The 24,559-nt window shown below is 40.5% G+C and overlaps 1 long non-coding RNA gene across 2 annotated transcripts in view; it reads left to right on the forward strand.

The window, feature by feature from the left end:
• The window catches only part of LOC132398591 (uncharacterized), a 40,628-nt gene extending 28,298 nt beyond the window's left edge, over positions 1–12,330 (forward strand). For both annotated transcript variants that reach the window (XR_009513708.1, XR_009513707.1), the window contains exon 3: positions 11,154–12,330. This is a non-coding gene — a long non-coding RNA (uncharacterized LOC132398591). The remainder of the gene's footprint in view (positions 1–11,153) is intronic.
• The last annotated feature ends 12,229 nt before the right edge of the window (positions 12,331–24,559 follow it).

Here is a 24,559-nt window from a genome sequence, read left to right on the forward strand (position 1 = left end):
AAGAGGCTGCTGTCAAGAGTCTTTTGATGAAGCAACTGCACTCCCTCACCTCCAATCAGCTGGACAGAAATGATGAATGCCATCATTGAAAAGAACAATCACAAAAGACACAGCAGAAACTTTGTAATGTGTTGTCCATGATGCTATATAGTTGCTAAGGCGATTGAAGATTGCAGCTCAAGTACCTGTGGATAGGTATTGCAAGCAGTACAAATTTGTCTGCTGTGGTTACCTAGACTCACCTATGGAATAAGAAGATCATGGTACTCAGATTAGTATTAGCAGGCCAATTATAGAAGCCACATGGTTTCTGGATGCCAACACAAGAGAGTCTATAGATACCGAAATCTAGAGTAACTCACAGAAAATGCTGGAAAAACTCAGAAAGTCAGGCAGCATCTATGAAGGAGAATAAACAGTTGACATTTATTATGTCTAGGTGTCAACATGCATTACCTAAAACAGATTGAACACAACCCCATCTGTGTCATTAATTTTAGTCAAGCTATTTTGCACTGCGTATAGGAGAGATATGGGCCTGGCGTAGGAGGGGGTCACAGACGTGGAACTTCCCTGCTGCTGTGGACATTTATCACCGGCTGCCTTCCTTGTCAGTAACTGTAAATTATTGCTTTATTGTAAGATGCTACTTTGAAGAATGGGCAGAAATCTCTTAATGATCTGATCTGATCTGACACCTTACTGCTGAGAGCAGTACATTTTATTGTTTGTGTGAATACAATAAACCATACCAGTTCACCTTGAGTTGTGAATCACCATGTGAAAAATCAAGTAATGGTCCAGCAAGTCTATAAATCTGTAGAATATGGCAGCACTACACAGGCCTCATACTACACATTAGCCATTGTGGGTGTATTGTACACACAATGACTGTGTCAAGGGTTAAAACAGTCTTTTAACAAGGGTTAAAAGTTCCTGCCTAATTTGGACAGCACCTTTAATCTTGATGGATTTTATTTCATCCCAAACCAGACTACATAATGACTGTGCTTCATTGGACAATGACTGATAAGACTTTTATTGTTGACTTGCAGACTTATATTCAGCCTGTGTTCAGTAGTAATCAAATTTGGCTAGTTTTCCCATTCAGATACAATATCATCTGTCCTGGCCCTGATTAGGCAGAGATCTAACAGAATGCCTCTACCCTTTCATTGTACTTCCCTAAGGGCTTGGAGCTGAGTATTTGAAAAGTACTATTCATTGTTTCCATTTTTAAAATCAGTCACATAAAATGCATGCATTTCCCTCTCAACTCCTTTATTGCCTGTTTCTTTTACAGGCATATTGTGAATTGGCCTTTTAAATTGTTGATGAGTAGGAAGACACAAATTAGCCGAGTCCACATGTGTAAAAGATAGCTTTTTAGTCACATTACTAATTTATATCAATGTATATAACAGATAAAACAGTCAACGTGAGAAAGGTGGAGCCCCAATGAAAGAGGTTGAGGGGTGATCTTACAGAGGGTTATAAAATCATGAAGGACATTGATAAGATGAATGGTCACTGTCTTTTTCTGCAGGTTAGGGCAGGCATAGGTTTACGGTGTGGATGGGGGAGTGGAAGGCAAAAATTTAAAGGGGAGCTGAGGAACAACTTTTTTTTCACACAGAGGGGTAGATAGAACAAGCTGTCAGAGGACGTGGTAGTTGCAGGTACAACTAAAACATTTAAAATACACTTAGTCATGGCAGGTATTCTTGGGAATAATGCACAAGGTGCAAAATCAGTTCATCCCCCAGAGAAGGAAGGATTCAAAGGGGGGAAAGGGGCCACAGTGGTTGACAAAGCAAGTCAGAGATTGCATAGCATTAAAAAAAAGGAAGTATGACAGAGCTAAGGTGAGTGGGAGGACAGATGATTGGGAAGTTTTTAAGGAACAACAGAACTTAACTTAAAAGGCAATACGGGGAGAAAAAATGAGGTACGAACGCAAGCTAGCCAGGAATATAAAGGAAGATAGCAAAAGCTTTTTTTAGGTATGTGAAGAGAAAGAAGATAGTTAAGAACAATGTTGGGCCCTTGAAGAATGAATTGGGTGAAATTGTTATGGGAAACAGAGAAATGACAGAAGAATTTAATGAGTACTTTAGATCTGTTTTCACTAAGGAAGACGCAAGCAATCTCCCAGATGTATGGATGGGCCAAGGACATAGGGTAACAGAGGAAATGAAACAGATTGACATTAGGAAGGAAATGGTGATGAGTAGACTGATGGGACTGAAGGCTGACAAATCCCCAGGTCCAGATGGTCTGCATCCTAGGGTACTAAAGGAGGTGGCCCTGGAAATTGCGGATGCATTGGTAATCATTTTCCAATATTCCTTAGATTCAGGATCAGTTCCTGAGGATTGGAGAATGGCTAATGTTATCCCACTTTTTAAGAAAGGAGGGAGGGAGAAAACAGAGAACTATCGACCTGTCAGCCTGACATCGGTGGTGGGGAAGATGCTAGAGTCCATTATTAAAGATGAAATAGTGGCATATCTAGATAGCAGTGATAGGATTGGGCCGAGCCAGCATGGATTTACCAAGGGTAAATCATGCTTGACTAATCTATTGGAGTTTTTCAAGGATGTAACCAGGAAATTAGACAAGGGAGATCCAGTGGATATAGTGTACCTCGATTTTCAGAAGGCATTTGATAAGGTCCCACATAGGAGATTGGTGGGTAAAATCAAAGCTCAGGGCATCGGGGGGAAGACATTGACATGGATAGAAAACTGGTTGGCAGATAGAAAGCAAAGGATAGAGGTGAATGGGTGTTTCTTGGAATGGCAGGTGGTGACTAGTGGGGTGCCATAGGGTTTGGTATTGGGACCACAGCTGTTTACAATTTACTTCAACAATTCAGATGAAGGCATTGAGAATAACATCAGCAAATTTGCTGATGATACTAAGTTGGGTGGCAGTGTGACATGTGATGAGGATGTTAGGAGAATTCAGGGTGACCTGGATAGGCTGGGTGAGTGGGCAGATACTTGGCAGATGACGTTTAATGTGAATAAGTGTGAGGTTATCCACTTTGGGAGTAAGAACAGGAAGGCAGATTATTATCTGAATGGTGTAGAGTTAGGTAAGGGAAAAATACAAAGAGATCTAGGAGTCCTTGCTCATCAGTCACTGAAGGTGAATGAGCAAGTGCAGCAGGCAGTGAAGAAGGCTAATGGAATGTTGGCCTTTATTACAAAGGGAATTGAGTACAAGAGCAAGGAAATCCTCTTACATTTGTACAAAGCCCTGGTGAGACCACACCTGGAGTATTGTGTACAGTTTTGGTCTCCAGGGTTAAGGAAGGACATCCTGGCTATAGAGGAAGTGCAGCGTAGATTCACGAGGTTAATTCCTGGGATGTCCGAACCGTCTTTCGCAAAGAGGTTAGAGAGACTGGGCTTGTACACACTGGAGTTAAGGAGATTGAGAGGGGATCTGATTGCAACATATAAGATTATTAAGGGATTGGACAAGATAGAGGCAGGAAGTATGTTCCAGATGCTGGGAGAGACCAGTACCAGAGGGCATGGTTTGAGAATAAGGGGTCGGTCATTTAGGACAGATTTAAGGAAAAACTTCTTCTCCCAGAGAGTAGTGGGGGTATGGAATGCACTGCCTCGGAAGGTGGTGGAGGCCAATTCTCTGGATGCTTTCAAGAAGGAGCTAGATAGGTATCTTATGGATAGGGGAATCAAGGGATATGGGGACAAGGCAGGAACCGGGTATTGATAGTAGTTGATCAGCCATGATCTCAAAATGGCGGTGCAGGCTCGAAGGGCCAAATGGTCTACTTCTGCACCTATTGTCTATTGCCTATAATAGATTGTCAGTTTGTGAATTAACCATCTCTTCTCAATTAATTGGCTGAAGGCAAATCTGGAAATCCCTACTAGACAAACTCATGAAAGCTGCATTAAAAGGCACTTGACAACCAGTCATCAGCTAACAGAGAAGGGGGTTTAATTTCTTAACTAGCAACACATTTCTATGACCATAAGACTGAGGCAAATTTGGCCATTAGCCTTGACTTGTTAACCTTCTCAACCCCATTCTCCTGTAACCTTCAACACCCTTACATATCAAGAACATATTCACCTCCACTTTAAATATACCCATTGACTTTACAGCCATCTATGGCAATGAATTCCACACATTTACTACCCTGCGGCTAAATAAATTCCTCCTCATCTCTGTTCTAAAGGCTGTGCCCTCTGGTCCTACATTCCCCCATTACAGGAAACACCTTCGCCATATCCATTCTCTAGGACTTTCAATATTTAATAAGTTTCAGTGAGATCCCCTGCCATTCTGCTAAAGTCCAGTGAGTGCAGGCCCAGCACCATCAAATGCTACTCATGACCAGTGCTAGTTCAGTGCAGTTACTTTTTGATTTAGCAATAAACAGATTTTGTTCCTAGAAATTGCAGAGGTGTGCAATCACCAGATGTGACTGTCTCTGCTTCTGTCTGTACACATGCTGCACTTGCAGTGGCCGCTGGGGGCCCTATTTCCCCCCACTTTGTTCCTCCCCTCTCTGCTGATCATCTTTCAGTTTCTACTAACCCTATTCCTTTCCTTTTGCTGTTCCCGCTGCTGGCATTCCTATCTACACCTGAGCAATCTGTGTTCTTTCCCCTTTCTCAGCCTGCAGTTCTCTCCGCAATAAGCCCTGGCCCTGCTGATCGTCATCCAAGGCAGTGAAGACGCCTCCCAGCCAAACGTTTCTGTGTGAAGACCCCCCAAACCACAATTAAGTGCTCACAACAGCTATTGCCAACAAATCAATTTCCAGAGGAAACTGGAAAACCAGCAACGGACACTGAACCCTTATAAATGTTGCAATTTCTGACATTTAATTAACCTGGGATATGCCGGTCAGTTTTGTTTCTGTTGTATTAACAAGTTTCATGAAGCACAGGATGCCATTGCTGGGGAATTTCTTGTTTGAAATCATTGGGGAAAGCACCATTAAGTTAATCTAATTAAAATGTGATTGGCACCACCTGACCTCCCAGCAGATGGAATTATGGGGGTTGCTTGCACACACCTATAAAGCCTCTAAGGTTATAGACTGAGGCAGCTGCTTCATGGCAAGTTTAATTTGGATATTATATTTCTGCCAATGTATTCACACGTAGAATGGGATTTGTATCATCTTCTCCTACAGCCACCCCTTCCAGAAAAAGCAAACCCTCCACAAAATTACCATGAAATATTTTAAAAAATCACTGGGTTTCTGGCTTATCCACTTGCCTCAGAAAATTCCTTTCTGCAATATAATTATTCCTTCAATCTACCATGTATAATGTAATACGCTTAACACAGCATTACCGTGTCTTATATTTTGTTATAATTCCCTTAACATGTTTAAATATTCAAGGTTTTTCACGTTAATTATCCTTTGTTTTTCAGCTGAGGCTTGGCCTCATGCGTCAGTGCCATTCTATAACTTGTTTCTATGTTCTATGAATCAGATGGGCTTTGGGAGTCTCATCTAATAACTAACAAGCCAACTTTGACACACAGGAGTAATTCTTTTAAGTTCTCCACCTAAAGGACAGTGGATGCTAATGTGTGAAGATTAATGAAGATTGAGCCAAAATGAATAAAATTTGGGAATCCAGGCTTTTTAAGGTTTATATAGAACAGGAGAACTATGGTATTAATTAAGAAGATGACTGATATTTACATAAGAACATAAGAACCTTAGAAATAGGAGAAGATATAGGCCATCTCTCCCATGAGTCTGCTCTGCCATTCAATAAGATCATAGCTTTTCTGGCCATGAACTCAGCTCCACCCTTCTTCCTTTACCCCAGAACCCTTAATTCTCCTGCTATACAAAAATCTGTCTTTCTGTATTTATTTAACGAGATAGCCTCTATTGCTTCCCTGGGCAGAGAATTCCATAGATAACCTACTTGCTGAGAATAGCCTTTTTTTTGTCATATCTATTCTACTGGATCTTGAGGGATCTTGAAACTATGTCTCTTAGTTCTAATCCCACTAACCAGTGGAAATAACTTCCCTGCCTTGAATCCTTTCATAATTTTAAATGTTTTTATAAAATCTTCTCTCCAGCAAATGTAGTCCCAGGTAACTCTACCCCTCTTTATAGGCTAACACCCTGATCTCTGGAATCAACTGCGTGACCCTCCCCTGCACCACATCTCAAGCCAGCATATCTTTCCCCAAAGTAAGGAGACCAGAACTGCACAAAGTATTCCATAGAAACATAGAAAACCTACAGCACAATACAGGTCCTTCGGCCCACAAAGTTGTGCTGAACATGTCTATACCTCAGAAATTACTGTGCTTACCTATAGCCCTCTATTTTTCTAAACTCCATGTACCTATCTAATAGATTCTTAAAAGACCCTATCGTATCCGCCTCCACCACTGTTGGCGACAGCCCATTCCACACACTCACCACTCTTTAAGTTTAAGTAAAAAACTTAACCCTGACATCTCCTCTGTACCTACTCCCCAGCACCTTAAACCTGTGTCCTCTTGTGGCAACTATTGCAGCCGTGGGAAAAGGCCTCTGACTATCCACACGATCAATGTTTCTCATCATCTTGTACACCTCTATCAGGTCGCCTCTCATCCTTCATTGCTCCAAGGATAAAAGGCCGAGTTCATTCAACCTATTCTCGTAAGGCCTGCTCCCCAAACCAGGCAACATCCTTGTAAATCTCTGCACCCTTTCTATGGCTTCTACATCCTTCCTGTAGTGAGGTGACCAGAACTGAGCACAGTACTCCAAGTGGGGGCTGACTAGGGTCCTATATAGCTGCAACATTACCTCTCAGCTCCTAAATTCAATTCCAGGATTGATGAAGGCCAATACACCGTACGCCTTCTTAACCACTGAGTCAATCTGCGCAGCTGCTTTGCGTGTCCTATGGACTCAGACCCCAAGATCCCTCTGATCCTCCACACTGCCAAGAGTCTTACCATTAATACTATATTCTGCCATCAGATATGACCTACCAAAATGAGCCACTTTGCACTTATCTGTGTTGAACTCCATCTGCCACTTCTCAGCCCAGTTTTGCATCCTATCAATGTCCCGTTGTAACCTCTGACAGCCCTCCACACTATCCAGAACACCTCCAACCTTTGTGTCATCAACAAACTTATTAACACATCCCTCCACTTCCTCATCCAGGTTATTTATAAAAATCATGAAGAGAAGTGGTCCCAGAACAGATCCCTGAGGCACACCACTGGTCACTGACCTCCATGCAGAATATGACCCGTCTACAACCACTCTTTGCTTTCTGTGGGCAAGCCAGTTCTGGATCCACAAAGCAATGTCCCCTTGGATCCCATGCCTCCTTATCAATAAGCCTTGCATGGGGTACCTTATCAAATGCCTTGCTGAAATCCATATATACTACATTTACTGCTCTTCCCTCATCAATGTGTTTAGTCACATCCTCAAAAAATTCAATCAGGCTCGTAAGGCACGACCTGCCCTTGACAAAGCCACACATTCCAGATATGGCCTCACCAGTACCCTATACAGTTTCAGCATAACCTTCCTAACGCTTAAATTCAATCTCTCTAGAAATGAAAGCCAATGTTAAATTTGCCTTTTTGATAACCTGTTGCACATGCAAGCCAATCTCTTGCGATTCATGCACACGCACTCCCAAATCTCTCTGCGCACAGCATGCTGCAGATCTTCAACCTTGCAAAATCTCCATTTCTTTGAATGCAACAGCAGTGTTGAGGAGCTGAGTATGTGGTCTAACCCTGCACTTACGTATGTGCTGTGGGTGTGATTACATCAATAGACCCCTAAACTAAGAATGTGTTATTTCCCAGGATGTGTACTGTTCTGTTGTAGAAACAGCACATTTTAAACCTCTGTCTTTCAAATGTTTTCACAATCCACATTTTGCGGCTGAGCCTTTATGAGATTTATAGATGTCAGTTGGTTTGATTGTTTTCTCAGAAGTGTGGAGAGATCATTACTGCTGTTATGTTGTCAGTGGCTTGTACTTTATTATTAATACTAATGAAATTGCATTTCAAACAATTATAATTTAGAAATGCCACCTGCTATTGCTGGTGTTTTGTTTCATTATAATGGTTAAAGATCATGTTTTTTTCTCTCATTCTCTTCAAACTGAGAATGGTCATCCTCAGGGGTATTAAGAGTTCTTTCTCTTTTGTTTTTCCTTTACTCAAATGCTGCCTTAATCTCACAGAGTCCGAAAGGAACAGAAACAAATTGTGAGGAAGCCGCACTTGTTCACAGAATAGCAATTATATAATTAAATATTACTGAAGATGGCACAGATGGGACTCAGTAAGGCCGTTAATTTGATTTTGCTGGGAACTATGATAATTGCTAAGCTCAGACACTTATGCAAATTTATTATGACTTTGTGTGCATGCTTGCCCATCAAAGTGACGGATGGCTGGATCTGTAAGACTGGAATACACTCCTCTTTGCACCCGATGACAACAGCAGCCTTGCCTGGTCAGACTCTGCGGATGTCAGGTGTGATATATTGTGCATCAAAAGAAGGGCTCAGCGTTGCATTGGGAAATGGAGATCAAAGGTAGCAAAAGGCTGGACAAACTCTTCACGAAAGCATTCACTAAAAATTTATTTCTCTTTTTCTGTTCTGTTCTGCTCGTGAACCTGAGGTTCCTCCATTTATTTGAAAAAAATATTGTGAAGTTATTTCGAAAGATATTAGAAACGGTGTGAGAAGCAACTGCACAGATCACAACAGGACTGGCTCAGCAGAATGCAGCCCCTGACAGTGTGCTGCATATCAATCTGGGAAAAGTATTAGCCTTAACCACACATTCCTCTGAGAAGCCTGACACCGGGCAAACATTGACTGCAAAGGAGGAGGCAGGGGCTGCAGGGGAGAGGAGAGCCTCTGAATTTAGTGAAAGAAACATGGTACTCTCATCGGTACATAAATGCCAAGAGGGAGTTTCTCTGTGTTGGGAGTTGTGGGGGTGGTGGCAGGATTAAGAAAAGGTATAGGAGATCTGCTGAATTCTAGAAGGAGGTACCAGCACGTATTGCAAGGTAAATAGCATTATAAAAAGTGGTTTAGAGTGTTTGCAGTGCAGTACAGTGGCAATAGATAGAGGGGGGTGGGGAGAGGGCTAACTCGATCAGATTAACTGTCTGGGTGAAGAAACTTTTAAAATAGGTTAAGTTTTGTTTTAATAATCTAGAGCGCTTTCCAAAAAAAGCAGCTTGTGGGGTGTGTAGTCCTCAGTGATTTTCCTGCTCACTTCTTCGTCCTGGACAGATACAAGTCCTGCAGTGATGGTAGATTGCAGCCAATCACCTGTCCTGCTGACCTGACAATTCAATGTATTGTTCGTATTTTGTGAGAGGATGCTGCACCAAACCAGACAGATGTGAGGATGCTCTCCGTGATGCCAGTGTAGAATTGGAGAAGGTGGAATTTTACCGACTGCCGCAAGAACATCCACTGCTGAACCTTTTTGTTAATGAAGGAGATATGGCTCCGCCACATGACGCCTTACAAAATAATGATGAACCTGAAGTTTGAAGCAGAGCTAACTGTGGAGCTTTTGATGAGTGGGTGCAGAGGAAACTCATTTCTCCTGAAAACAATATGCATCTCCATGGTTTTGAGGGCTTTCAGCTCCAGGTTGTAATTGCACCAGGACATTAGCTTAGTATCCAGCAGTGTGTCACTCACCTCCGGACACACTAAAGCCTTTCCATCTTCTATAAAACTCAAGTCAGAAATGTTCTTCTGAAATGTAGCATTATCTGCAACAATGCAACGCACAGGACATCACAGTAGTGTAGTGGTTATTGCAATGTTATTACTGCTCGAGGCATCGGGATTTGGAATTCAATTCCAACGTCACTTGTAAAGAGTCTGTGTGCCCTTCCTGTGAAATGCAGAGGTTTCTCCCGGTGCTCCTGCTTCCTCCCACAGTCCAAAGAAATACTGGTGAGTAGTTTAATCAGTCATTGTACATTTTCCTGTGATTAAGCTAGGGTTAAATTGGTGGGTTGCTGGGGGGGGGGGGGGGGGGGTGGGTCCAGCTTGATAAGCCGGGAAGAGCCTATTCTGTGCTGTATCCCAATAAATAAATAAAATGTTTATACCCCATCAAACTCCCTAAATATGCATTCACCACACCAGTATAATACAGAGGCAACACTATTTCTCTTCTATCAAGTGCTTCACATTTTTTTGGCCAGACTAATCTGATTGCATCTCTACCAGCAAGGAAGACAAGGGTAGCAGGTGCATGGGGAACCAACACCGCCAGTTTGCACTGGAAATCACGCAGCATTCTATCTTTGAACTATGCTGCATGTTCCTCAACATGGATGAACCGAGGTGATGAGACTCTCTGAGCAGCAGCACCGTGGAAGTATGATAAAACAAATGTGTTTCATCTGTCTGCAGTTGTTCTAAATCTACCACGTTAGGTCTGTCAATGTCAGTGGAGTTTTCTAGTAAATAATGGAAAAAAAGCAACAAATTGGAGAGATGAGCTCCTTGTTGCAATGTGCCTAAACCACAATTATTGAAGGGTGGAAACAGGGGTTAAGCAAATAATAGTATAAATTGGTAGATTGGTTTATTTTTCTGACACGTACTGAAAAACTTGTATACAGTCCATAGAGATCATTTCATTACAATGGTGCATTGAGGTAGTACAAGATAAAACAACAACAGAGTCCAGAATAAAGCATAACAGCTACAGAGAAAGAGTAGTGCAAGTAGACGGTAAGATGCAAGGTCACATCGAGATACATTGTGAGGTCAAGGGTTCATCTCATTGTACTAGGAAACAGTTCAACAGCCTTATAACAGGAGAAGCCGTCCTTGAGTCTGGGGACAGGCTTTTGTGTCTTCTGCTGGATGGGAAGGGTGGGGTCTTTGATTATGTTGGCTGGTTTATTGAGGCAGTGAGAAGATTAGACAGAATCCATGGAGTGGGGGCTAGTTTCTGTGATTCACTGAGCTGTATCCACAACTCTCCGCAGCTTCTAATGCTCTCATGCAGAGCAGTTGTCATACCAAAGTTCAAAGTTCAAAATAAGTTTATTATCAAATACATATGTGTTACCATATATAACACTGAGATTCATTTTCTTGCAGGCATATACAGAAACATAATAGAATCAATGAAAGACCGCACCCAACAGGACAGACAAATAACCAAGGTGCAAAAGACAACAAACAGTGTAAATACAAAAGAGAAACAAATAATCAATAAATATCAAGAAGATGAAATGAAGAGTCCTTAAAGGTTGAGTGTGTTGCATATTTAATATATCAGTAATATTTGAGTAATATTGTAAATATGTTGTTGATTAAGTATTCCTTGTTTGTTTAACTGATTCATTATGGGTTATATGTGCAAGTACATAAATGACATACTTTATCACACCACCATGTCATACATGCACACCATGATTAAAGTAAAAATGAAACTAAACATACTTGAGTTATCTCCCAACTCCATGTTTTTCTTTTAATTAATTTTTATAGCTTGGAGCTACAAAACATAACAGTGGTGATGAGGAGGTTTTAAGTGAACTTGAGACAACCTACTTCAACCTGTTGCAGCGCAGCAAGACAATTGAGTAAGAAAAAAGCAGCGCAGCACCTGCTTTCTTTCTTTGCAAGGGGAGAAAGTTGGTCGTTAAAAAAAAGCCGGAAATGAACAAATTCATGGGTTCATAAACAGTGAATACTGGGTGATTATAACCATAAATAAAAAATGTACAAACGGCTAGCTACGTCAGAATGATAGATGTGCTAGGTTGCACAAGAGATAACTGGAATATGTATACTGAGCAAAGTGACAGTATTTAGAAATGAAAATAGCCAATGAATCAAGTGCCAATTTTGCTGAGTGCATTTGGTGGAAAAGCATACAGTTTGATAAGGAGTTTGACTGCTCCAACCAAACTTGCCAAAATGAGTTTTGTTGATATCCTGAAAGTAGTGTAGGAACACTTAGAACTGAAACCATATTCAATTGCAAAATGCTTTAGGGTTCCTAAGCAGAATCAAAAAGAGGAGGAATCCACTTCAGCTTACGAGGCTGAATTGAAGATGATGTTTAAACATTTTCAGTTTGATAATGGGCTTAATTATGCTCTGAGAGATGGTTTAGGTTATGGAATCTTACATGAAAGCTTTTGGAAATGGCTACTAACTGAAGCACAGCTTATAGCAATTTCTACTGCTCTTTTAAATGTATCAATGGAAACAATAGACAGAGATACAATTGAGTTGTAAACACAAAGTACACTGCAGATGTTGTGATCAAAGCAACAGGTACAACAAGCTGGAGGAACTCAGCAGGTCGGGCAGCATCCGTGGAAACGAGCAGTCCTGACGCAATTCGGTCCTGACGAAGGGTCTTGGCCTGAAACATTGACTGCTCATTTCCACGGATGCTGCCCGACCTGCTGAGTTCCTCCAGCTTGTTGTACATGTTGCTGCTGACACAACTGAGTTGCAGTCAGCATGAATGAAAGTGAGCATGAACAAAATTGCAACGTCTAAGTAGAAACCTGCCTGGCCAAACAAACTGTGTTACCATTGTGCAGGGGCTCACATACATTAGACTGATGCAGGTTTAAGGTGAAACTTGCAGAAAATGCAATTAAGTAGGACACATACAAAGATTATATCAGGCAGACAAAAATAAATGAACTGCACAGGGAAGGGAAAAAAGATGAAATGTCAAACTGCAGTTTTAAAAAGACAATTAATCTACATGTTGTAGAAGAAACTTCTGGTAATGATGAAAGTGACTCAGGACTGCATAGCCTTGAGATTTACATGTGAAAACTAACAATAGACAAGCAATTGGAGATCCATCCACTAGTTGTATGCCATATCCTGTGCAATTGAATTAATTGAAAGTGAATTGATAAAGATACTGGATATTGCCACAGCAGTGTTTAATGGCAGCACTGGAACACTCAAAGATATCAAGGCCAACATAATGTTGAACAAAAATGCAACACCTAAATTTTGCAACACCCATCTGGTTCCTTATACCAACCATAATAAAGTTGTCAGTGAGCTAGATCGCATGGAGACTGAAAGAATTCTCTCCCTGATTGAGTGGAGCCCATGGGCAATGCCAGTGGTGCTAGTAGCCTAGAAGAATGGGTCTAACAGAATCTATTGTGATTTTAAGGTCACCATCAACCCAGCACTGGAAGCAGATCAATATCTTCTGCCCAGGATAGGTGATATCTTCTCAAACCTTTCTGGAAGAAAACAGTTCAGCTAAGTGGATGATGCTGAGGCCTACCTACATATGGAGGTGGAAGAAGATTCCAAAGTGTTTCCACCCATAAACACTCATAAAGGACTTTATCCTTATAATAAGCTCATTTTGGGAGTAGCACCTGCACCTGTACTCTGGCAGAAGACTGCGGAGCAGGTGCTGCAAGGCTGCTCAGACCCTTATTGTTACCTGCAAGAATGACAAGGAACATCTCCAAAATCTCAATGCAGTTTAAAAAGATTAGAAGATTATGGGCTCAGAGCACAATGCAATAAATGTGTATTCTTTATACCAAGCATCATTTATAGTTGTCACACTTGATGTACAAGGATTACACAAGTGTGCTGAGAAAATTCAAGCAGTGGTGGATGTTCCTAAGGCAAAGGACATGTCACAGTTGCGGTCCTTTTCAGGATTTGTCAACTACTATAACTGGTTCCTCCCAAACCTGGCTACTGTCCTCCACATCTTAAACTCATTACTACAGATCAGGAAGAAATTGCAGTGGACCAAGCTGTGTGAGGTGTCATTCCAACAGTTTAAAGGAAATCGTGACATCAGACAATGTGCTCACACATTATGATCCACATCATCCATTAAAGCCTGCAATGCACAGTTCAGGATGTCAACATGTCCAAATGAAAGGTGCCCACAGCTGTCAGAACCATTTCCTGTAGTTCCAGAATGAACTCCTATAAAAATCTGAGATTGTTTCACAGCCACAAGTCTCTCCTGCCAAGCAGAGTAACCCCACCTGTAAGGACATACGTTATCCCACGAGAATGAGAAATCCTCCACACTGATCAAATTTTGAATAGTACAATTTAAAATTTGCTATGCTGTGAATGTCTATATAGTAGTTAAATTATATATATATAAAACCATATAACATTTACTGCACGGAAACAGGCCATCTCAGCCCTTCGAGTCCGTGCCGAACACTTACTCTCACCTAGTCCCACTGGCCCGCACTTAGCCCATAACCCTCCATTCCTTTCCTGTCCATATACCTATCCAATTTTACTTTAAATGCCAATATTGAACCTGCCTCTACCACTTCTTCTGGAAGCTCGTTCCACGCAGCTACTACTCTCTGAGTAAAGAAGTTCCCCCTCGTGTTACCCTTAAACTTTTGCCCCCCTATTTCTCAACTCATGTCCTCTTGTTTGAATCTCCCCAACACTCAATGGAAAAAGCCTATCCACATCAACTATCTATCCCCCTCATAATTTTAAATACCTCTATCAAGTCCCCCCTCAACCTTCTATGCTCCAAAGAATAAAGACCTAACTTGTTCAACCTTTCTCTGTAACTTAGGTGCTGAAACCACCTATAGGATAATAATGTTGCATTCTATAATGAATAGGAGTTTATAGCTAAGCAGGGAGGAGAGTTATGTATTCAATACCAGGAATAATTGAATAATATTGTAAATATGTTGTTGATAAAGCATTCTTGGTTTAAATAATTTATGATGGGTTATATGTAAAAGTAAGTAAATGGCATACGTCATCATGCCACTATGTGATATGTGTGTACTTTGATTAAAGTAAAAGAAAACTAAACTTACATGAGTTACCTCCTGGCTTTATGTTTTCTTTTATTTGTAATATTCTGGAATTAGAAAACATTACAGTGAGAACAGTTTAGTGTTTGGGTAAGTGAAGCTGAGTGAAGTTATCCCCTCTGTTTGAAGGGCCTAATGGTTGAGGGTAATAACCTTTCTTGAACCTGGTGGTATGGGTCCTAAGGTTTCTGTACTGTCTTCCTAATGGCATCAGTGGGGATAGAGCATGGCCTGGGTGGTGGGTTCCTTGATGATGGATACTGCTTTTCTGTGATAGCACCCGTAATGCATTCTGATAGAATGCTTTGCATCTGAAATAGGAAGAAGTTCAAATGTGCTAAAGTAAGCAGGATATGGGAGCATCCAGTGCTCTTTCAGGATGGTGATCTCTGGTGATTTCATTCCAAGTCACTTATGCACATAATCCAATTTTGCGGCAGAGTTTACCTACAGCGGTGCTAGAAAGTTTGTGACCCCTGTAGAACGTTCTCTATTTCTGCATAAGTATGACCTAAAATGTGATCAGATCTTCATGTAAGTCCTAAACCTAGATAAAGAGAACCCAATTAAATAAATAACACACAATCATTTTACATGTTTATTTATTTATTTAGAAAAATGATTCAATATTACATGTATTTGTTGGAAAAAGTATGTGAACCTCTGAGGTAATGCTCTCTACAAAAGCTATTTAGAGTCAAGTGTTCCAATCAATGAGATGAGATTAGAGGTGTGGATTGTAGAGGTACTCTGCCCTATAAAAAAGACACGCAAAATCAGGTTACTGATAGAGTCTGCTCTTCTCAAGAAAGATCTGTTTATGTTCACCATACCTCGGTCAAGTCAAGTCAAGTCAAGTCACTTTTATTGTCATTTCGACCATAACTGCTGGTACAGTGCATAGTAAAAATGAGACAACACTTTTTCAGGACCATGGTGTTACATGACACAGTACAAAAACTAGACTGAACTACGTAAAATAAAAAACAACACAGAGAAAGCTACACTAGACTACAGGCCTACACAGGACTGCGTAAAGTGCACAAAACCAGTGCAGGCATTACAATAAATAATAGACAGGACAATAGGGCAGGGTGTCAGTGAAGGCTCTGGATATTGAGGAGTCTGATAGCTTGGGGGAAGAAACTGTTACATAGTCTGGTTGTGAGAGCCCGAATGCTTCGGAGCCTTTTCCCAAAACAACTTTCTGGATCTTAGAAGAATTGTAGAGATGCATGCAGCTGGAAAAGGCTGCAAATGCATTTCGAAAGGCCTGAGTGTTCACAAGTCCACAACAAGAGAAATTGTCTACAAATAGAGGAAATGGAGATCCCCTTTGGTGTACTAGTTGTGAACTACAGTCCATCCTGTGCAAATTTGCCTGGACATCTCATAGAATCTTCAGGACACAGACTGACAGCCAATAACTATTCAACTAAAAGTACTCACATGCTGACATAAACAATATCAGACATAACTCTTGCTGTTAAATATTTCTTTAGAAATACATCATAAGTGTATCCATCAGAACTTGGAACCACAGAGGAAACCTTCTGGGCACTGCCATGTCATACTTTTATGCATACTTAACTCATTCAACAAAATATCAGATTCAGTCACATCAGATGTATGAAAGAGTTTCCACTGCACACATTAAATGTGTTGCTGTCATCAGCCTTTTGCTATTTGGAATCATTTTGACCAGCTCTTTGAAACTGGGCACCTTATTTCAAGCTCCATTGATTCACACATGTCCTATACAATGTTGAAGGTTTTAATAAATTCCTTTATAGGGAGCTGTGATTGAACCGATTTGCCATCTTTCCTGCTGCCACTGTAATTTTTACCTCCCACGGTGGAAAAGCTTTTAGAACTTCATTTGCATTCTATGTGTTTGTTGCATTTACATTTACCAGCAACAGGCACTGAGAGGGAAGTGAGGCTAGGTAGTTATAGTAGCTGCAGAGAACTGCTCATATTTTCTCATCTACTTTATTATAAACACCAGACATCTTATGTTTGTAAATGCCTGGAAACATAAAATCTAACTGAAAGGTTTTATCTATCTGGGTTTTTATCTATCTATCTATTTGTTTGTTTGTTTACTCATTTATTAAGCAAGTATTACCCAACAACCCACTTATTTAACCCTAGCCCAATCATGGGACAATTTACATTGACCAATCAACCTATCAACCAGTACGTCTTTGGAACGTGGGAGGAAAACCACGCGGTCATGGAGAGAACATACAAACTCCTTACAGACAGTGGTGGGACTACAAGCAGAAGAAAATCTGCAGATGTGAGGAATCCAAGCATTACATACAAAATACTAGAGGAACTCAACAGGCCAGGCAGCATCCATGGAAAAGAATAAACATTCGACACTTCAGGTTGAGACCCCATGAAGGGTCTTGCTGAAGGTACACAGCCTGAAGCATTGACTGTTTACTCTTTTCCATAGAAGCTACCTGGCCTGCTGAGTTCCTCCAGCACCTTGTGTTTTGTGTAGACAGTGATGAGAATTGAACTGGGTAGCTGGTACTATAAGTCATTACTCTAACCTCTACGCAGCCGTACCATGACATTGTAAGTTCATAAGTGCATTTTCCCAGAAAATTGAGCTATTTGTACCTGTTTTTAAGCACAATAGTGATGTTTCTCATGGAAGTTCTGCCTTTTTGAAACTGGACCTAGCAGTTCCAGCTATTAGTTACATTTGTTGGACCTACCTTTTTACCAACATGGTTCGTAAAGCTGAAGGCACTGTGAAAGAGCATCCCATTCTTGTACCTTGGAGTAATACTCATTATAATTTACAGTGAGACAAAGAGCAAACTCTGCAGCATCTGGACTGGGCGACTTTTAGGAAAGGATTCCAATTGGAACATCGATGTGTTGCTATTTGGATCTGCTGGCCTGAGTTTCAGTACTATGTGTACATTACATAGTTGCTGCGCATAATTACATATTTACTGTAGACTTGCAAAATTATTATTTTTTTATTTAGATATACAGTGTGGAACAGGCCCTTTCTACCCAAAAATCCACACTGGCTAGCTACCCACCTGTTTAACTCTAGCCTAATCACAGGACAATTTACAATGACCGATTAAACAAATAACCACAACATCTTTGGACTGTCGAGTAAGCCAGGTTCATATGGGAAGAGCTCCTTACAGAGGACATTGGAATTGCATTCTGAACTGTGACACACCAAGCTGCAGAGAGCAGATTTCCTGTAACCTCTGACTGAATGATGAGCCTGTGGCTCACAGAACATGGGCCCAACCATGGTATAGGTCTCAATCTTTGAGGGCAATTAAAAACATTTAAAAACATAATAAAGCCACCTTATTCCCCTCATCTATGCCTTCCCTCATAACCAGCCATATATTGCTGTTGCACTGTAGTTGCCATGGAGACAGTTATTAATTCTGAGATTTGTTACCTATGAACCTATGATTCCCAGTGGCTGAGACATGACAACTGAGATCTCTCAGGCAATTGTACTTGGGAAACATGTAGGTCGCATTTTAATACAGCAATTACGTTGAAAAACATTCTAATTATTCTTTTAAGCTAAGTATTGCAGTTTCTTGGAGTTCCCTGTTAGAATGCTAGCATTAGGTGCAATACACATTTGACACAACAAAACAATATTGAAATCTCATTTCTGGAATATTTTCTACAATAACTGGGTAGCAGGAGGTGTAACACCCCAGACCGATCTTTACAAAGTCAGCTCATTCTTGTCCTGAGATGGAAAATGAATATCACCGGAAAAGAATCTGTGAAAATCATCCTATAAATTTAGTCAAGTTTGAAAGCTAGTGAATGTTGGCAAGAAATTGAAATCAGGGACTTTGTTTGAAAGCCCAGCAATCTGCACTCTAGCCATGGGGCTTCTTAGATTGAATTGAAATTGCTGCATTAAAATTAAATAGTGTTTGATATTTTGCCCATATACCAATATCATGGGAATGATTTCATGGATTACATGACATGTCATTACCGGAGGTATTTTCCTTAAAAACTCTTTTGTGGAACACTGCACATTAGAGTAAATAATACTCACTGACAGCAATTGCAGTAAATACAGTTGGAATGATATTTCACATATAACTGTCACATGATCCATCGTATTAACCTGTAAATATGATACAAATTAAATTCCACAAGTTAATGAATAATTAATCTGCAATTTGTGCCAACTGTTTTTAAACACCCAAACTGATGGTAATACAGCTTTCATTTCTAACTATAGATAACCACATATGTTCTCAGCTCTGTAAACTAAAATATATGCTGGGCATCACATCCACACTAATTGGGGCTTATGACTGCTCATGTTTTCTAACTTCAAAACATTAAACTAATTCAAAGGAAGACATGGGAGTCCAGAAATGCAGACCTAGCTTCGTGCTTACTTTAAGTGAGGCACAAATCTACACATCTATCATGTGGTAGGTGCCATGATGTATGCAATTCACGTATTTATACATATAGCCTGTAATGAATTATTTAAATAAACAAGAATGCTTAATCAACCAAGATATATACAAGATTACTCAAATATTATTGAAAAATTTAAATACACAACACTCCTCTCTGCTTAGCTATAAACTCCAATTTATGAATACATCTCATCTATGTACACAGTACTCTGTAGAATACAACTACTATATACAGACATCCACAGCATAGTAAATTTTAAATTGTCCCATTCAGGCTTAAAGATTTAATCGCTGTGGAAGATTTCTTACTGTCGTTGGATAACATCTTTCCTGACAAAGGGGGTCACTCTGCTTGGCAGGTGAGACTTGTGTCTGTGAAACAAGCTTGGGTTCTGGGGCCTCCTCTGTGGTGATTGTAGGAGTTGACTCTGAGACTGCAGGAAGTGCTTCTGATAGCAGTAGTCAACTTTCTTCTCTAACAATTGATTCTGCTCTCCTCAACTGATCAATGTGTCTTCTCCAGATGACATTAGACACAGTCTCCACTGTGTAGGAGAATGGTCCAGTTCTGTCCTTAATCTACCCACTTTTGATCATCTCTGTAATTCCTTGTCAGGGATTGCTTGTCCAGGAGTGAAACAACAAAACTTCAACAAAAGGAGCCTTCAACATGTCTCAACCATTTGTCCTGCCCCCTCCTATCATTCCTTCTGAGACTGGATTTGCGGAGATCCAAGCATTAACACAAGGGACGACCCAGGAGCAGCATAGTTAGTGAGTTGTTGGTTCTGGAGTGTGTTGCATTACGATATGCAAGGAGGAAATCAACGAGCTTCTGATTCAATGTCAGTGTAGTGGGTTCTGCTGACAGAACTCACAGTTCATTCTTTAGACTCTGGACAAACTTCCCACCAAACTATTTGTAGTTGGGTGGTATAAAGCTGATGTAATACGTCTAATTCCATTCATTTTTAGGAATGATTGAAACTGTGGTCCAATGTCACTGACAAAGTGTTCAGGATCACCAGTCCTTGTGAAGAGCTTTCTCAATACATCAACAGCATGCGAGGCTGCACTGGAAGCTATTGGGAGCACCTCTGGCCACCTTGTAGCTGCATCCAATACTACCAAGAACTTTGTGCCCATGAATGACCTGGCAAAATCCACATAATTCCTCTTCCAGGGCAATGCAGACCATTCCCAGGAATGAAGAGGCACTGCTCTTGGCATCTTCTGGACATGTTGTTATCCCTGATAGTGCATAGCAAGCTGCGCAATCTGCTGATCTGTCCCAGGCCACCAGACAAAGCTTCGAGCCAACGCTTTAATTTTAGCCACACCTAGATACCGGCATGTAGCTCCTCTAAAATGTTAGATCTCAGCTTCAATGGTACATCAACTCTCAACCCCTCTATAAGGTACTCTCTGTCAAAAGCAAGCTTAACTCGCCACTGATAAATGGGGAAACTGGAGTTTCTGTTGCGCATTCCAGCCATTTTGGGTGGCCATATAGACTTGAGACAGTGTGGGGTCTTTTCCGGTTTGCCTGTGGACCATCTCTGCCATAACAGAGAGACTTTAGATTTGCATCAGGGAGAATACGTCAAGAAGTGTCTTTTATAGTAAATTTTTCTGGTACTCCCTTTTCCAGGGGTAAATGGGACAATCCATTAGGATTTCTGTGATTGGTCGTCCTTTTGAGTTCATTCTTATAATTATGCCCTCCAAGAAACAGAGCCCATTTCTACATTCATGCTGCTGCTGTTTGTGAAACACCTTTCTGTGGATTGAAAATGGACACAAGTGGTTGATGATTAGTAATGACGTAAAACTTGCTCTCATATAAGTTCTGATTGAAATGCTTTAGACCTCAAACCAGACTCAAGGCCTCTCTGTCAATCTGTGAGTAACTTTTCTCTGCAGCGGTAAGGGAAGTTGGAGGGACATTAATTTCCATCACTCATTCCATGTGACATGACTGCACCTATACCATTAGGCAAGGCATCACAGACTAGTTTTACTGGACAACATGGATCATGATGCGTCAATATGGTGTCTGGCACCACTATTTTCTTTACCTTTTTGAAAGCTACCTCACACTGCTTTGTCCATTGCTTCTTCTGCAGTAACAGTTTGAGGGCAGCCTTGCAGCAGCTGGTCTACAGCTTTCTGCCAGAGTGCAGGTGCAGATGCTACTCCAAAAATATGCCCTTTGTGAGCGTTTATGGTGAGAAACAGTTTAGACTCTTCATCCCCCTCCATCTGTAGTTAGGCCTCAGCTAAGTCCACTTTGCAGAAGTGTTTTCCTCCAGAAAGATTTGCAAAGATATTGTCTATCCTGGGTAGAGGGTATTGATCTACTATAGGGTTGATGGTGACCTTAAGATCACCACAGATCCTGACAGACTCATTCTTCTTGGCTTCTGGGATCATTGGCATTGCCGATGAACTCCACTCAACCTTGGAATGAATTCTTTCAGCCTCCATGTGACCGAGCTCGGTTCCTATTTTATCACATATGGTATAAGGAACCGGGCAGGTTTTGCAAAACTTGGATGTGGCATTTCCTTTTAACACCATTTTACCCTTGATCAGTTTGAATTTTCCAGTCCCATCTTTGCACACTACTGTGGTACCATCCAATATCTTTCTTACTTCACTTTCATATGGCTTTGTTAGAGGGGATGTGGCATGTAATTGGTGGATGGATCTCCAATCAATTTGTAGTTGCCTCAGCCAATCACATCACCACAATGCTGGTCCGTCTATTTTCAGCACATACAAGCCCAATGTGGCTTGTTAGTTGTATTTCACAGTTATGAATGTTGTTCCAACAAGGGTTACCTTTTCTCCAGTGTAAATTCTTAGTTGGATATCTGCAGCCTTCTGTCTGATATCTTTAAAATGCTGCCCAAACTTATCTTGTGGAATGGACTGAAACAGCTGGGCCAGTGTCCAATTCCATTTTAATTAATTTGCTGTTCTCTTCTAGTGTAAGCCATTTGTTTGTCTATTGCTAATTTTTACACTGTACCCAGACCTGCATCACTTCAATCATTATCAGATTCTTTCATCAACAGCATGCAGATTTGTGCTCTTTTGAAACTGCAGCTTGCCTTTTTTTAAAAAATAATTTTTCTCTTTGCTCTGTATTTAATCCCTTCCATTTATTTTTGTCTGCCTGACCTGCTCCTTGTAGGTGACCTACTTTGTTGCATTTTCTGCAAGTTTCACCTTTAAACATGCACTTGTTTAGTGTAGGTGACCCTCTGCCACTATGGTAACACAATTTGTTCAGCCAGTCTGGCTTCTATTTTGTTCATGCTCACTTTCATCCCTGACTGCAACTCAATTGCATCTCTGTCCGTGGTTTCCATTGAAACAGCAATTTCAACTGCTCTTTTAAATTTAAGTTGTGCTTCAGCTTGGAGTTGTTTTTGAATGCTTTCATTTAAGATTCTACGAACTAATTAATCTCATATTGCACCATTATGCCTTTTAACTGTCTGACAATCTCTTCAAGTCAGTCACAAATGCTGATATTCCCTTCTTTTTGATTCTGCTTATGAAAGCTAAAGCATTCTGCAATCAGCAATAGCTTTGTTTCTAAATGCTCCTGCATTACTTTCACAATATCAGCACAGCATAGTTCTGCTTGTCTGATTGGAACAGTTAAACTTCGAAGCAAATTTTATATGTTTAAACCCAATGCACTCAGCAATATCTGTACTTGTTTGTCATAGGCTTTTTCATTTGCTTCAAAATATTGTTGAATTAGCTCAGTATACATGAGCCAGTTACCCGTTGAGCAATCAAACTTTTGGATTTTTCTGACATAGCCAGCCATTTCTCTTCCTTTGTTATGATTATTATCATCTGGTATTCACTCTTTATGAACCCATGAATTGTTACATTTTCTGACTTTATTAAGAAAACTCAATTTTGTCTTCCCTTCCGAAGAATACACGTTGCTTTGTTTTGATGTCCCTTGCTGTGCTTTTTTGAAAACTTGAACATCTCACTGCGTTTGAACGATAACCATCTCAGACTCATTTTAAAAATACTTCATCATCAATGTTATATTGTGTAACCAAAACATTTAACAAATTCAAAGGAAGACATGGGAGTCCAAAAATGTGGGTCCAACTTTATGTTTACTTTAAGCAAGGCATGTGCATGTAATGTGGTAGTGTGATGACTTACGTGATTCATGTATTTATACATTTAACCGATAATTAATTATTTATACGGACAAGAATGCTTAATCTACCAACATACGATATATACAAGAAATACTCAAATATTTTTGAAATGTCAAATGCACAACACCATGTAACAATGGCGCCTACTTTTCTTCATACGTCCATCTTTATATTAATATTTGATAAAAATCTATACGTATATTTGATTGCAAGTGGTACAATTATTAATCGATTGCAAGGTTTAAAAGCATCTCCAATAAACAAATGTTTACGGTCTGCATGAACTCTGTAAACCACCCTTGATATTGCACCTTAATGATACTTCATGAAGATTTGACAAGTGTTTAGGACTATAAAGTAAAGGTTGATGGAAACAGCGGAATGTAGCCAGTTCGGAATATTATTCTGAACGTGCAAGGATTCTCTCTTAAAGGACAACAGTGCATTAACCGGAACATCAGAAGTTGGAGGGGGAATACACTTTCAGTTTCTCCCAGTCCTGGATGGCCTATTAAACACTATTAAACTCTTCGTTCTAAATATCCCTATTGGGAGAAATATTAGTCTTGTGTTCATTCTATCAAGCCCTTAAGAATTTTATATGATTCAGTGAGATTCTTCTAAACTCAGGGGAGTACAAGCCCAGTTTGGTCCTTCAGCCTATGACATACCTGCCATCCCAACAATCAATCTCTGAACTTTGCTCTTTAAGTTTGAAAGTTGAAAGTAAGTTAATTATCTAAGTATGTAAACCATAAACAACCTCGAGATTCATCTTCTTCCAGGCACCCACAAAAGAAAGAAACACAACAGGATGCATGAAAACCCACCCACAACAAAGACTGACACACATCCAATGTACGAAAGAGGACAAATCATGAAAATTATAAAAAAGTAAACAAATTGCGCATAGTGTGTGAACTGTAGAGTCCCCGAAAGCAGAGTCAGTTCAGGACCGAGGTGAGGGAAGCTGCTTCAGGAGCCTGATGACCACAAGGGAACAGTTGCCCCCGAACCTGGCAGCA

Source organism: Hypanus sabinus, chromosome 8 (genome assembly GCF_030144855.1).
Source record: "Hypanus sabinus isolate sHypSab1 chromosome 8, sHypSab1.hap1, whole genome shotgun sequence".
NCBI lineage: Eukaryota > Metazoa > Chordata > Chondrichthyes > Myliobatiformes > Dasyatidae > Hypanus > Hypanus sabinus.